The sequence below is a fragment of the Fukomys damarensis genome, unplaced genomic scaffold (assembly GCF_012274545.1).
Source record: "Fukomys damarensis isolate Sample0158 unplaced genomic scaffold, DMR_v1.0_HiC HiC_scaffold_2, whole genome shotgun sequence".
Taxonomy (NCBI): domain Eukaryota; kingdom Metazoa; phylum Chordata; class Mammalia; order Rodentia; family Bathyergidae; genus Fukomys; species Fukomys damarensis.
This window is the reverse complement of record NW_022900914.1, coordinates 22,399,093-22,411,220: the sequence shown is the minus strand read 5'-3', so window position 1 is coordinate 22,411,220 and position 12,128 is coordinate 22,399,093. Positions and strand designations below refer to the sequence as shown.

The 12,128-nt window shown below is 55.0% G+C and overlaps 1 protein-coding gene across 2 annotated transcripts in view; it reads right to left on the bottom strand.

Annotated features, from left to right (window-relative positions):
• The window catches only part of LOC104860384, a 46,068-nt gene extending 39,513 nt beyond the window's left edge, over positions 1 to 6,555 (bottom strand). Inside the window, exon 1 of one of the 2 annotated variants that reach the window (XR_004517296.1) lies at positions 6,257 to 6,523. The gene's annotated coding sequence lies outside the window, so the exon portion shown is untranslated. Of the gene's footprint in view, positions 1 to 6,256 lie in introns of both variants that reach the window. The other variant, XM_033763835.1, reaches the window with a different exon arrangement.
• Positions 6,556 to 12,128: the final 5,573 nt, after the last annotated feature.

Sequence of the window (12,128 nt, the reverse complement as noted above, 5' to 3'; positions counted from 1 at the left end):
CACAAAAAAAAAAAAAAAAAAAAAAAATTGCTGGGGATGCAGCTCAGTGCAAAAGCCCTAGATTCAATCCTGAGTACACACACACACACATGAAAACAAGCTGGTCTAGAGAGACCGTGAACTACAGAATACCAACCAGAGGACATTCTAGGAAAGGCAGGACTATGGAGAGAAAAACTCAAAGGCTGATAGAGATCAGTGGGACAGGATAAAGAGATGAGCACCAAGGACTTTAGGGCAGTGAAACCAGTCTGTGTGACACCATTGTGATGGCAATACGTCCCTGTGCATGTGTCCAAACTCACAGACCGTACACCACCGAGACATGGACTTTGAGTGACCCAAGGGGTTGATGTGGGTAACTGTTCCAGTCATCAGTTTTAGTGGCGCACTACTCTGATGGGGGAACGTTAACGAGGGGAGGCTGGAGGCATATGAGTGCTCTGGTTCTTTTAGCTCAATTTTGTTGTGAACCTAAAATTCTAAAGTAATAATAATACTAACCCAAGAACAAGGGTTCCCAAAAATCCCTCCCAACAGGACACTTTCCCCAGGGCCTATCTGGTCTCTGCCACCTCGAAGTGGTTTGGGGCCCTTGTATCTCCTCAGGAGAATGAGGCAGTGGCAGGCTTTGGTGGGCGCTCAGCACTGGGGGCTCTGGAGTGTGGCTCTCTCCACCCCTCCCAGCTCCCACAGTTTCCTGGAGGTGGCTCAAAGAGCCCTAGCCGTTGGCCCCCATCTCCTCCGCTTCCTGTTTGGGCTCCAGAGAGACGTTGGGCCGTTTCTGCAGCTGAGCTGGAGTTGGTGTGGTGGGAGGGAGTGGGTCAGGGGACAGCCAGCCTGGGGAGGGGACAGCTGGGCACTGCTTGAGCCTCAGGACCTGATTACTTAGCCACTTGGTGCTCGAATCCTCAGATCCCCGGCCTTTGAGAGGTCTGTGTATCTGCCACGTAGCCAAGGCAGGGGACATCACGCTGGCATTCAGTCAGCCCTCCTTACTGGCTGGGGGAATTAGCCAGCAGGCCCTTTATCTAGCTGAGCCCCAGCAACAAATGCACAGAGGTTCATAAGTGGCAGCATTTACTGCCTGGCAGACGGAGCACGCGCTTCGGCCACGTCCCAGCTCCAGACCTGGCAGGATGCTGGTGGACACATGACAGCACTGTCTGCCACCAGAAGGCCTGAGCTGAGGAGGCAAAGAGGCAGTGCCAAGTGCTCCCTGCAGGGCACACATGAGAAAGCTGCTGTCAGGAAGGATTTCAGGGAAAAGACATCCTCTCTCTTGTACAGGGGATTGATCCTGGGGTCTGGAGACTGAGCCACATCCCCAGGCCTCTTTTTTATATTGGGGATTAAACTTGGGACGTTGCACTTCTGAGGTAGGTGGCAGAACCACTGAGCTAAACTCCCAGCTCCAGGCCTTTTTAAGATTTTTAAAAATTTTTGGTTTTTGTTTTTTTTCTGTACCAGGGATCGAACTCGGGTCCTTGTGCTTGCGAGGCAGGCAGTGGAACCATTGAACTAAATCCCCGGCCCAATTTTTTAAAAATTTAAGACAGGCTTTTGCTAAATTACCCAGGCTAAACTCAGACTTGTGATCCTCCTGCCTCAGCCTTCCAGAGTGCTGAGATTGATTACAGTCCTGTGTCACCACACCCAACTTGGAAAAGACATTCTTGAGTCATATTTTCAAGGGTGACTGGAGTTAGTACAGCCAGGAAAGCTGGGAGGGGTGTTCCAATGGCAGAGATAAGAAGGTACTGTACCTGACCTAATATGGGCCTGGCTATGGTTAAAGGAGGTACCAGGAGGAGCAGCCAGAGGTGGGGAGAGTCCCAGGGTCCAGGACCAGCCCAAGGTGTCTGGCTCTGGGGTCTGTGGTTCGTACTTGCAGGTCTGGCCTCTCCCCGACCTTGCAGTCGGACTTCCAGGTGAGCAGAGCTGAGGTCAGGGCTCCACCTCCCAACTGTGCAGTTGGGGTAGAGCCTGATTCTCACAGCCCTGCAGACTCAGCCCTGGGTGTGGGGGGGACTGGGAAAGGCAGGGCTGCCTCTGGGGAGTATAGGCCACCATGCACCCTCAGGACAGCTGGGGGGCAGGAGCTCCTGGGAGGCTGTGCCCACACGATCCAAGAGAGAGGCTATTTGCAAACCGGGAAGGCCCTTCCTGGGTGTCCTCGGTGGGGTCGGAGGGGAGAAGATTCTCTTTGAGGCTCTGCAGAGTGGGGTAAGGGCAGAAGGGAGCCCAGCTTCCGCTTCTCCAGCCCCAGGACAGCCAGTCTCCTGCCGCTGTTCCCAGCCAGTCTGGAGGAGAAGGTGGACACTGGGACCCAAGTGTGATCTTGTCTTTCCCCACCAGGTCCAGGCTCAGACCTGCCTCCCTCATCAGAGTAGGGACTCCTTCTGGGAACAGAAGCCAGGTCTCCTCTGAGACAGCCTCCCTGGCTTCTCGCACCCCTGGCAGGGCCTGTACCGTCACCCAGACTACACCAGCCTGGCCTTGATGTCTGGAGGCATTCTGCTCTTCCCCAGGGACCGGTGGGGGCCCCTCAGGAGGACTTCCTCCTGGGTCAGCGAGCCTCCATAGAGAGTGGGGAGAGGAAGTGCCCATGGCAGGAGAGGAAAGTGGAGCTGGAGGCATAATTTGCAGCTTCCTGAGCAAAATGAAAAATCAGGGCCCCTTGCTCAAAATTTTTAAATTTCAGAAGAAGGTCTGGGGATACAGTTCAGTGGTACACACCTGCTTAGTACATGCAAGGCCCTGGGTGCCATCTCAGACTGTAAAACATGAGCAGATAAATAAATAAAAATAAATAGATTTCAGGGTGGCACCCATAGAACATTAAAGCACCCCAGCTAAGCCTGGGGCTCTGTGAGCCTACACAGATGGTATCACAAAGCTGGCCCTGCAGGAGGGGGTCTGTTCCACCAGAGCAAGGACCAGACGGACAGAGCGGAACTAGCCCTGCTGGACTACCCACCAGGGAAGGGTGAGGCTGATACCAGGTCCAGAGGATCCTGTGCGTTTGAATTTGAACTTTATGTTAAAGGTGGACACTGAAGATTCCTGAGCCATGGAGGAACAGGAGAGGCTGGGCCGTGATGGCACGTGATGTCAGACCTCAGGGGGCTATGAAAGTCATCAGCTCCCCACTTACAGAAGAGAAAGGACAGAGACTTGCACAAGTTACCTGCCAAGGGGGCAGGACCAGGCAGGAGCCCCAGCTACCTCGATGATTCTTGTCTTGGGTCCTGTGGGGAATAAGTAAAAAATCCATGCACGGTGCAAGAGGGCAGCTAGTGCTGGGCCTCCAATGTCTGTGTTACCTGAAGGACGGGACCCCCAACACCCCGGGTCCCAGGGCCCTGCCTCAGAGTCTCTTGTGTCCCCCTCTTCTGGGGTCCACCCTTTGTTATCTCGACTGCCTTTCCTGCTCAGCCCTGGGAGCTGTACCGCACCACGCCCCTGGCCCTGGGAAACCCCAAGACTAACTGAGCTGTTGCCTGCAGTCGAGGAGTGCAGAGTGGGCACTGTGCCGCTGGAAGGCAGCCACAGCCGACGAGACTCCTCCAGCCCAGGCTCTGAAGCTTCCCCAGGAGCCCCCAGCCAGCTCCCCACAACAGACTCCATGCCTGTCCCCCTCCCACTCCCCCTGCACTGCAGGCCCAGTTCCTGCATTCCTGCAACCCAGGCAAAGTGTGTAGAGATCTCACTGGATCCTGCTGGTCCCCTGGAGCCCACTGATCCGTTACTTCTCAGGGCTCTGGGGGAATGCAGAGCTTCAGGAGCGGCCCATGCAAATGTATGCAAAAGAGATGCAAATATAAAAAGACAATTTTCAATTAAAATCAGTGTGGACCTTGGATAGTGTCCCACCCCCTTTTTCTGAGAGGGGGTGAACCCAGGGGCACTCTCCCATTGACCTCCACCTTGTTTTTTGGAAAGAGGTTCTTGCTAAGTGACCCAGCCTGGGTGTGAATTTGTGATCCTCCTGCCTCAGCCTCCCCAAGTACTGGGATTATTGTGCATGTGACCAGCTCTGTTGCTTGTCTCTTCTCTGTTCTACCTGAGTCACCTGAATCTGTGAGTTTGCTCCAGTTGTTGGGGCAGTGAGAGAGCCCTGTCTTCCTGTGGGGAATCCCAATGGCTGTGTGGGTTGGGGCAGGGAGATGGGGACACTGTAGGGCTCAGAGGGACACGTATTGTGGACTCCCAAGTACCCACTGTAAACCCTTGGGGTCACTCTAAGGGAAGAGGGGAGGAGGGATCCAGGAGCAGTGGTCCCAGAAGGGCTCCTCAGGCAAAGGGGAGCAAATTGAGGCTGCTGAGGGTGAAGGGGGTCAGCTCTGAGTCTGAGACAGAGGCCACGACTCCACAGGTGGCCTCCTCAGTGTTGGCTGGAAGCCCCCAACAGTGCCAGTTGGGGGCCACCACTGTTTCAAGGAACTCAGAGGAGACACCTGGCCAGCAAGGCACTTGAGCTCCAGGGCCGTGACCTCTCATCTGTAAACACAACTGACAGGTGAGGAAACCACTTCACTGTGCGGATTCTCCCCTCCTGATCTGCTAAAATGATTTATAACCTGTGCCCTTCTGCTGTCTGGGCAGGAAATGCTGTAAAGGTCTGAAGGCCGGAGCCACCCCCCCGCCCCGGGTTGGGGAAAGTTAGCAACAGCCGGGGCTCCGCACTTGGAGACCTCTCTTGTGCACAGGAGCTGACACCATTGGTCCCACACAGGGGAGGCTGTGGGGGCCGTTCCAGTGCAGGTGACAGGAAGGTGAGACAGGACAGAGAAGCCATGGTTGGCAGCTGGGGTGCAGAGGAGCTGAGTCGGGGTGGCTGCAACTGTGGGAAGCACAGAGTCCGGGTCTCATAAGTTTTACGTGTTAGCCGGGCCCAACTCTGCCTCTTCCTAGCTGTTGGAAACTGGCTAAGTTCTGCAGCCTCACCCAGCCTCAGTTTCCCCACCTTCAAATGGAAACGATATGCCTGGGGGTGCAGCCGTGGTGCATTTCAGCAGGACACCACAGGGGTGGCACTGGGGGTCGCCTGAGCAGAAAGGAACAGCAATAGAGCTGTAAGGTAAGAATTTCTTTCTTTTATAGAAAAGGCTGAAGCCCTGTGTCATCCTGTTTCCTGCAGTGGGAGCACCAGCGTCGGCTGCGGGCCCTGGGCAGGCCTCAGTCTGGAGTGTGCCATACCTGCCGCTGCCCCCAGCTCTGAAGGGCCGTGGGGACTGAGTGGACTTCAAAGGGCAGTGCTAACAGGCAGCTTCCTGCAGCTGCACAGCCACAAAGCACCCAGATGCCCAGGGCCCAGAAAATCTGAGAGGCTTTCTGGAGGTGGGCCCAGACCCTAGCTGCAGCAGAAAGTAGGGTGACATGGGGGTGTTGAGAAGCAGCCCCTTTGCGAATTTTTTTTTTTTTTTGGATGAAGGAGTATTGCACATGCTAGGCAGTGCTCTACCACTGAGCTACATCTTCCAGACCTTAAAAAATTTTTTATTTTGAGACAGGGTTTCACTAAGTTGCCCAAGATGGGCTAAAGTTGTGATCCTCCTGCCTCTGCCTCCCAAGTAGCTGGGATAACAGATGGGTGACTCTGTAGCCAGCTCTGTGATATTTAGTTTTATCTTATTTTATTATTTTAATATGTGTGGTACTGGAGGTTGAATCCAGGGCCTTTACACTAAACTATCCAGCCCTTTTATTTATTTATTTGTTTGTTTGTTTATTTCTTTTTTAGGCTAGAATTTTAACACTTATTTTCCCTTAATGTTACCAAACTTCAGCTTCACCAAGTAACAGTCCAGATTTACAGAGTAACAAGCTTTTTCTCAGGGTTTAACCATTTTTAGGGGACAAAATTTACCAAGTAACATGGTCCCAGGTATATCCCAGAATTCTAAGCCAATTACAAAGCTGTATCTTCTTAGGTCTTAACTGGAATCAAACAATCTAAACACTTGTAACATAATCAAAACAGACAGGGTCTCACTAAATAACTAAATTGCCCAAGTTGGGCTTCAAAGTTTCTATACTCCTGCCTCGGCCTCCCAGGCAGCTGGGATTACAAGCATACACCACTGCTTCCAGCTCTTTGTGCTTCTGGAGTGAAATAAATCTGCGGTCACCATAGCCTAGGGTGCTGGGCTCTCCTCCATGTCGATTCAGAGGGGTCTTCCGGAAGGTCATGACCAGAGAGAGGATCAGTGCCTGATAAGCCAGATCGAACATCAGAATGTCACCTACTCACCCCAGGGACACAGGCAGGGGCTCCTCCTCCAGAAGGCCCACCGGGAATGTGTTCAGCTACAGGAAAAGCCCTTGGGACTGCGGGGGGTGTTGTGGCTGGAATGGAGGGGGCTGGACCAGAGGACTGAGTCCAGCACAGGGCCCGGGGTAGAGGCATGGGGGTGGGGGAGCAGTCGGGAGCAAGGCTTAGAGGCTGGCTCGGCAGGTGGGAGGTATTTTTAGTCAGGCTCAGGTGCAGACATGGAGACCTTACGCCACGGCCCGACAGGTGGTTAATATTTAATCCCCTCCTTAATCATTAACTCTCTGGCTGGCTGGGGAGGAACAGGGCTGTTGTCAAATCAGTAACCACAGGCTCAGGAACAGAGTATCCACAGCCCCACAGCCTCCCTGCCTCTCCCCGCCTGGGCTGCTAGCTGGGTGGGGTCACCCTGGGGCCCTGGTGTGGTCTCTTTCCTGTTGACTGCAGGGCTTGGACACAGTAGGAGACCACAAGAGTCCCCACTGGGTCCAGGTCACCCACTTAACCCAGAGGTGCTTACAGGGGGCCAGGTGAGGGGTGCTGTCTGATCCGCCTGAGTGTTCCAGTCCCTGACCCCTCTTGCCAGGCCCCGTGACCTTGGGCAAGTCACATGGCCTCCCTGAGCCTCAGTTTCCTCATGTGTGCACTGAGGCTAATTATTTATAGCTGAAAGGAGTGTCAGGAGGTTGGAGATGTGGGTGCACAAGGAAGTACTTTCTAAACTGAAGACCGAGTTGTCAAACTGGTCAGAGACAGCGCCGCCCAGGAGAGACACACGCCGGTCACCAGGAAAGGGACAATTGAGACACAGTTCTTTCCGGGGTTGGTTTCAGTTCAGTCAGTTCAGTTGGGTGTCTGTCAACAAGGCTGTGTCCTAGCCCTAGGCCAGGCTGCAGGATCATCGGAGAAGGGGTCAACCTCACCCTCTGGGGGCAAGGGTGACCCAGCTCGGGCTGAGCCAGAACCGAATGGGCTGTGCTTGTGAAAGGCCCGGGGGGTCAGGGCTGTGGGGTGCCGGGGATGCAAGGGGCATGTGGACTGGGGGCTCGGAGGAGGCTTCAGGACAAGCTGGCAGGAGAGGGTCCTGAGGGGTGAGTAGGAGTCGGAGATGGAGGAGGTGAGTGTGGGACACTGGCGTGCAGGAAGCCTGGCACATCAGTCAAGCCCACAGCCTGTCCCAAGAGTGCACGTGACTGACACCGAGTCACCAGCCACCCCGTACGGGGGCACAGTCACCCACCCTGTGGGTGCATGGACTCCCCCACCTTCTCTCTCTCTGCAGCCCCAGGACTGGAAAACTCAGTGCACCTGTTCCCCAGGCTGTATGCTTTCTCAGCTAAACTGATACCCACGAGGACTGAAGATTTCTAGGCTCCTGGAGTCTTTGGGGTACATCAAGAAGCTGCGGTGCCCAAAGCCACTGAGGGTGCAGCAGGGACCCCTGCGTGGGGGAGGAAGCTGTAGGCAGGGAGCTTAGCCTAGGTGTGGGGGGGCAGCTGGGACAGGAGACAGGCAGGAAAGTGGCCGCAAGTGGGGTTCCCTGCAGGAGACAGGCCTGGGGTGACATTTAGGAAGGAGGGATTTGAGGGGCAGAGTTCAGCTGTCCTCTGGGTCCCCCCACTCACACCCTGAGCTCAGGTCCTAGAACTAAAAAGAAGGCAGGAGTGACTCCTGAGAAATGAGGGTAGGGGAGAAATAGAAACAAAATTCTATCCTGTAGGGACCCGATAGGGAGTGTGTCCGAAGCCGAACCCTCTCAGCACACACGCACTGCAGGAGGCCAGTTCTCATGCGCATGCACGGTACCTGCTGTGAAGGTGTTTTTGTTTTTGTGGCGCTGATGATGGGGGGAGTGAACCCAGGGTCCTTTAGACATGGTCTTGCTACACTGCTAATCTGTGCAGGATAGGCGTGAATTTGCAAGCCTCCTACCTCAACTCCCCAAGTTCTGGAATTAGAGGCATGTGAGGACAGAGAATAAAAGGCTGACGTACTATCCTTGTTAGGGAGCCCTAAAAAAAAGGTGCAAATAGCACAGGGCAAGGCTTTGAGTTCTGACTGAATCCTGAATCCTGAAACTCAAATCCTGCCTCTGCCCATCTCCTGCTGTGTGACCTTGGGCCTGTTATCCGACCTCTCTGTACCTTGGTTTCTTGTCTGTAACATGGAGAAGATAATAGGAAAGTAATTGCTGCCTGTGGTTGTTGTAAAGGTTCAATAAAACCCAGGGCCCACCCAGCACAGAGCCTGGTGTGTAGTAAATGCTACTGAAATTGGAAAGAGAATGTGTTCTCGAAGATGTATTCAGGGAGACATCCTGGAGGAGGAGACGCAGGAGTTGGCTCTTGCAGGACCAGCAGGAGCCCCAGGGAGCTGGCGGAAGGGGCAGACAGAGGTAGAAAAGGACAAAGCATAAAGGCATATGTGGGGGACCACGACAAGTTTGGGTGGCCACAGCTGCTGTCTGGATAGTGGGGGGTACTGGGGTGGGGAGGGGGTAGGAAGAGTTTGGAAGGAAAGGTTTCCTGGAGCGGCCCTGGTGGCTTGGGAGTGTGGCTCCAGCAGTAAGGCAGGAAGGAGCAGGATTTAGGCATGGGCTTGGTGGCCTGCACCTGTGATCCCAGTACTCCCAGAGGCTGAGACAGGGTAATCAGAAGTTCAAGCCCTGTCTGAGCAACTTTATGAGACCCTGAAAAAAGAAAAAAAATTACAAAGGGCTGGGGATGTAGTTCAGTCCAAAGACCCTGGGTTCAATTTCCCAGTACTGCTAATAAGTAAAGAAAGAAATGTAAAAAGCAGTAAGGACTTGCTGGAGAGAATCCCAGGCAGAAGGTTTCCGAGAGGCCTGGGCACTGGGCTCAGGCGGGCTGGATCAGCAGGAAGGGGCTGAAGCCTCCTCTGCGGTCTGGATGCCCAGCCTGACTCCAAACATCCTCCACCGGCTCCTTTCCCGCTCTGGCCTCGGCGTACTCTCTGAGTGACACCGCCAAGTTGCTTCCCTGGGACAGTGCCCAGATGGGGTCGGGCAGCAGGCTGAGCGGGAGCCAGTCCAGAGCTGGGCCCCTTTCCCCCAGCGGTGGCCCCTTGGCTTATCTGGGTGTGGGCAGAGCTGGGTGGGCGAGGAGGGGGCGCTCCTCCAGCGGGCAGATAGTGCAGCCGGTGATAACGGCCCGGCCACCAGCTCAGACAGCATGGAACTGCTGGGGCTGGTGTTGCTGCGACTGGTGCTTCTCCGGCCCCTTCCTCCGGGTCAGCTGGGTACAAAGCATTCGGCGTTGGTGGTGGCCTATGGGTTGTTTCAAGGGACAGTGGGGCAGAGGCCAGTCTATGGGGTAACAGTAGGGTGACCTGGGGCTTTCCCAGTGTTCGCGCTGAGAGCAGGTCCCGGGAAACCCCGAAGTCCTGAGCCAGTCGGCGTGGATTGCCAGGGACTGTCCGGGTTTTTAAAACTCATTCCCTCACCGTGGGAACGCCCTTAGTCCTGGCAGAGCAGACAAACTGGTCACCTTCAGAGTAAATGAGTTAATCTGGGGGTGGGCAACCAAGGAGGTGGAGGAGGGTCGATAAACAGGGTGTGGGAGCAGCCAGCTCCTGCCCCTGTTTCTTTCCCATTATTTTGTCCTCCGTGCACCCTGCCTCTGGCTGAGGGAATGGCTGTTACTTTTTACTGAGAGGACGAATCCAAATCCAGAGTCCCAGGCCCCTTCCCTAGCGGGCTGTGTATCTGGCCAGAGGCCGGGTGGATGCACATTCCTACAGATCTGGCCAGGCTTCCGGGGGACCCTAAGAACGGAGATTGGCTCCAGCAGGGGCTGCCACACCAGGATGTGACTGGCAGCTGAGCTCTGCGGCCAAGAAGTGCTCAAAATCAGTCAGGGCACCTGGCTTTCTGAGTCCTCTCCCCATCCTAGAGCCCTTGCTTCCCTTGTCCTGCCCTGCATGGATTATGAAGGTCAGGCTCCTTCCTGGACTGACTAGGAGAAGTATAGGAGCATGAGGGGATCGTCAGGGACACTTTCCCGAGGGGACTCTAGGGAAGCCTGCTGTGGTCTGCCTTCTGGCCTGGGCTCCTGATCCCTTCCTTCCTTCGGTGCCAAGACAGGGATACTCTCTGCCATCTCAGTGGGCACTGGCCGGCGACAAGGGCCAGAGCTGGATTGGGAGATGAGATCAGGGCAGGGGCAGGAAGCACAGCGCCGAGCAAGAAGGCGCTGAACTCTGGGGACTGGGCCTACAGGGACAGGAGAGGAGCGTGGCGTCCAAAGGATCCTCTCTGCCTATGTCCCTCTCTGTCCCCTTGGGTTAGCAGCGAAGGACATACCCAGAGACCCGGTGAACTCTAGGCCGTCAGATGCAGCAACCCCCAGAGCAGCTGTTTCAGCCTGCTCACAAACCCTTCCCACTTCTCCTTCCATTGATGGTGAGCTGGCCAGGCAGACAAAGCCTGCTAAGTGAAGCTGGCTGTGGTCTTGCTGTGAACACCAGAGTTGGCAAATAAGCTAAACTGAGCTGGCCATGCTCTGGCTCAGGTCTCCAGAAGCTCTTTTTGCCTGGAGAAGATCTTTGGCACCTTTGTTCCCCCAGACTCTCTTCATCACATTGTTTTTCTGTCCCTGGGGATTGAACCCAGGGCCTTCACACTGGGCTATATCCCCAGCCCTCTATTTTGAGACAGTCTTGCTAAGTCACTAAGTTCCCAGACTGGGCTTGCACTTGTGATCTTCCTGCCTCAGCCGCTCGGAATTCTGGGATTGCAGATATGTGCCACCATTCCCGGCTCCTTCATCTCACCCCCATCCCTGTTTACTTATCTGTCATCTCCCTCCTGCCCACAGTCCTTGTCCTGGCTGATCCACCAACACCACCCAGGTAGTGAGCTCAGCACACGTCTAGAAGATTGATGTGTGGTAGGAGATGGAAACCCACTGGTGACCATGAAGTTCCAGACAGGCAGGGGCCCTGGGGAGAAGGGCTGGGAACAGGAGCTCAGGGAGGGGCAGGGGCCAGTCTGGTGTACATGGGGCGGGGGGGCAGCCGGAGTGCCGTGAGCCGAGTGGCCCCATTCTGTCTGTGCCTAGCTCTGCCTTCCCTCCCTCCTTCTCCAGATTCGGCCACGAGACCAAACTGTGTGAACAAATGGTGCTGCTGGCCCAGGGGCCAAGACGGGACCCCCAGACAGGCTGACCAAAGGGTCCCGTCCACCGACTTCCTAGGTCTGCGGGAGGGGAGCGGAGGGGAGAGGTCGGAGCAGACCCGGCACTGGCGGCCAGAGGAGCCTGGCCCGCTTGGCCTTTGAAGGGCAGGCCTTCCTAAGGAGGACACTTTAATCGCCCCCAATTAAACCATTGCCGGAAGCTGTTAACAGCCCCCTAGGCCTTTTAAGGACTGCCCTTTTGTTAGGCAGCCAAGCTGTTATGCAAAAAGAGGGCAGGCCAGGGCCTCTCACCACTGTCGAAGGCCCCAAGGCTAGCAGCCTCCAACTGCACTAAGTGTGGAAGAGGTTGCTTGTGTAGGAATCAAAGGCTGGGGAACCTGCTTTGATCTAGGGCAGCCTGTGCTTCCCTACCTCCCAGCTCCTGTGCTCGCTTCCCCAGGGCTTGGGATTTTGGCTTCCTTCACGCTCACAGCTTCCATTTTGGGGCTGCAAGTTCATTCCTGGGGTCCTGGTGTTACAGGAAATAATACTGGAGATGAAATGTGAAATATTATATCTCCCAACCTGTTAACTATATGGTACGCTGAGTTCTTGTTCTCTAGAAATCAAAGGAGTCCTAGGAACAACAGAGGTTAAAAGTAGGAAGATATTTATTGATCTTGGGGACCTAGCCCTATCTGACTGCCTAATAGTTTT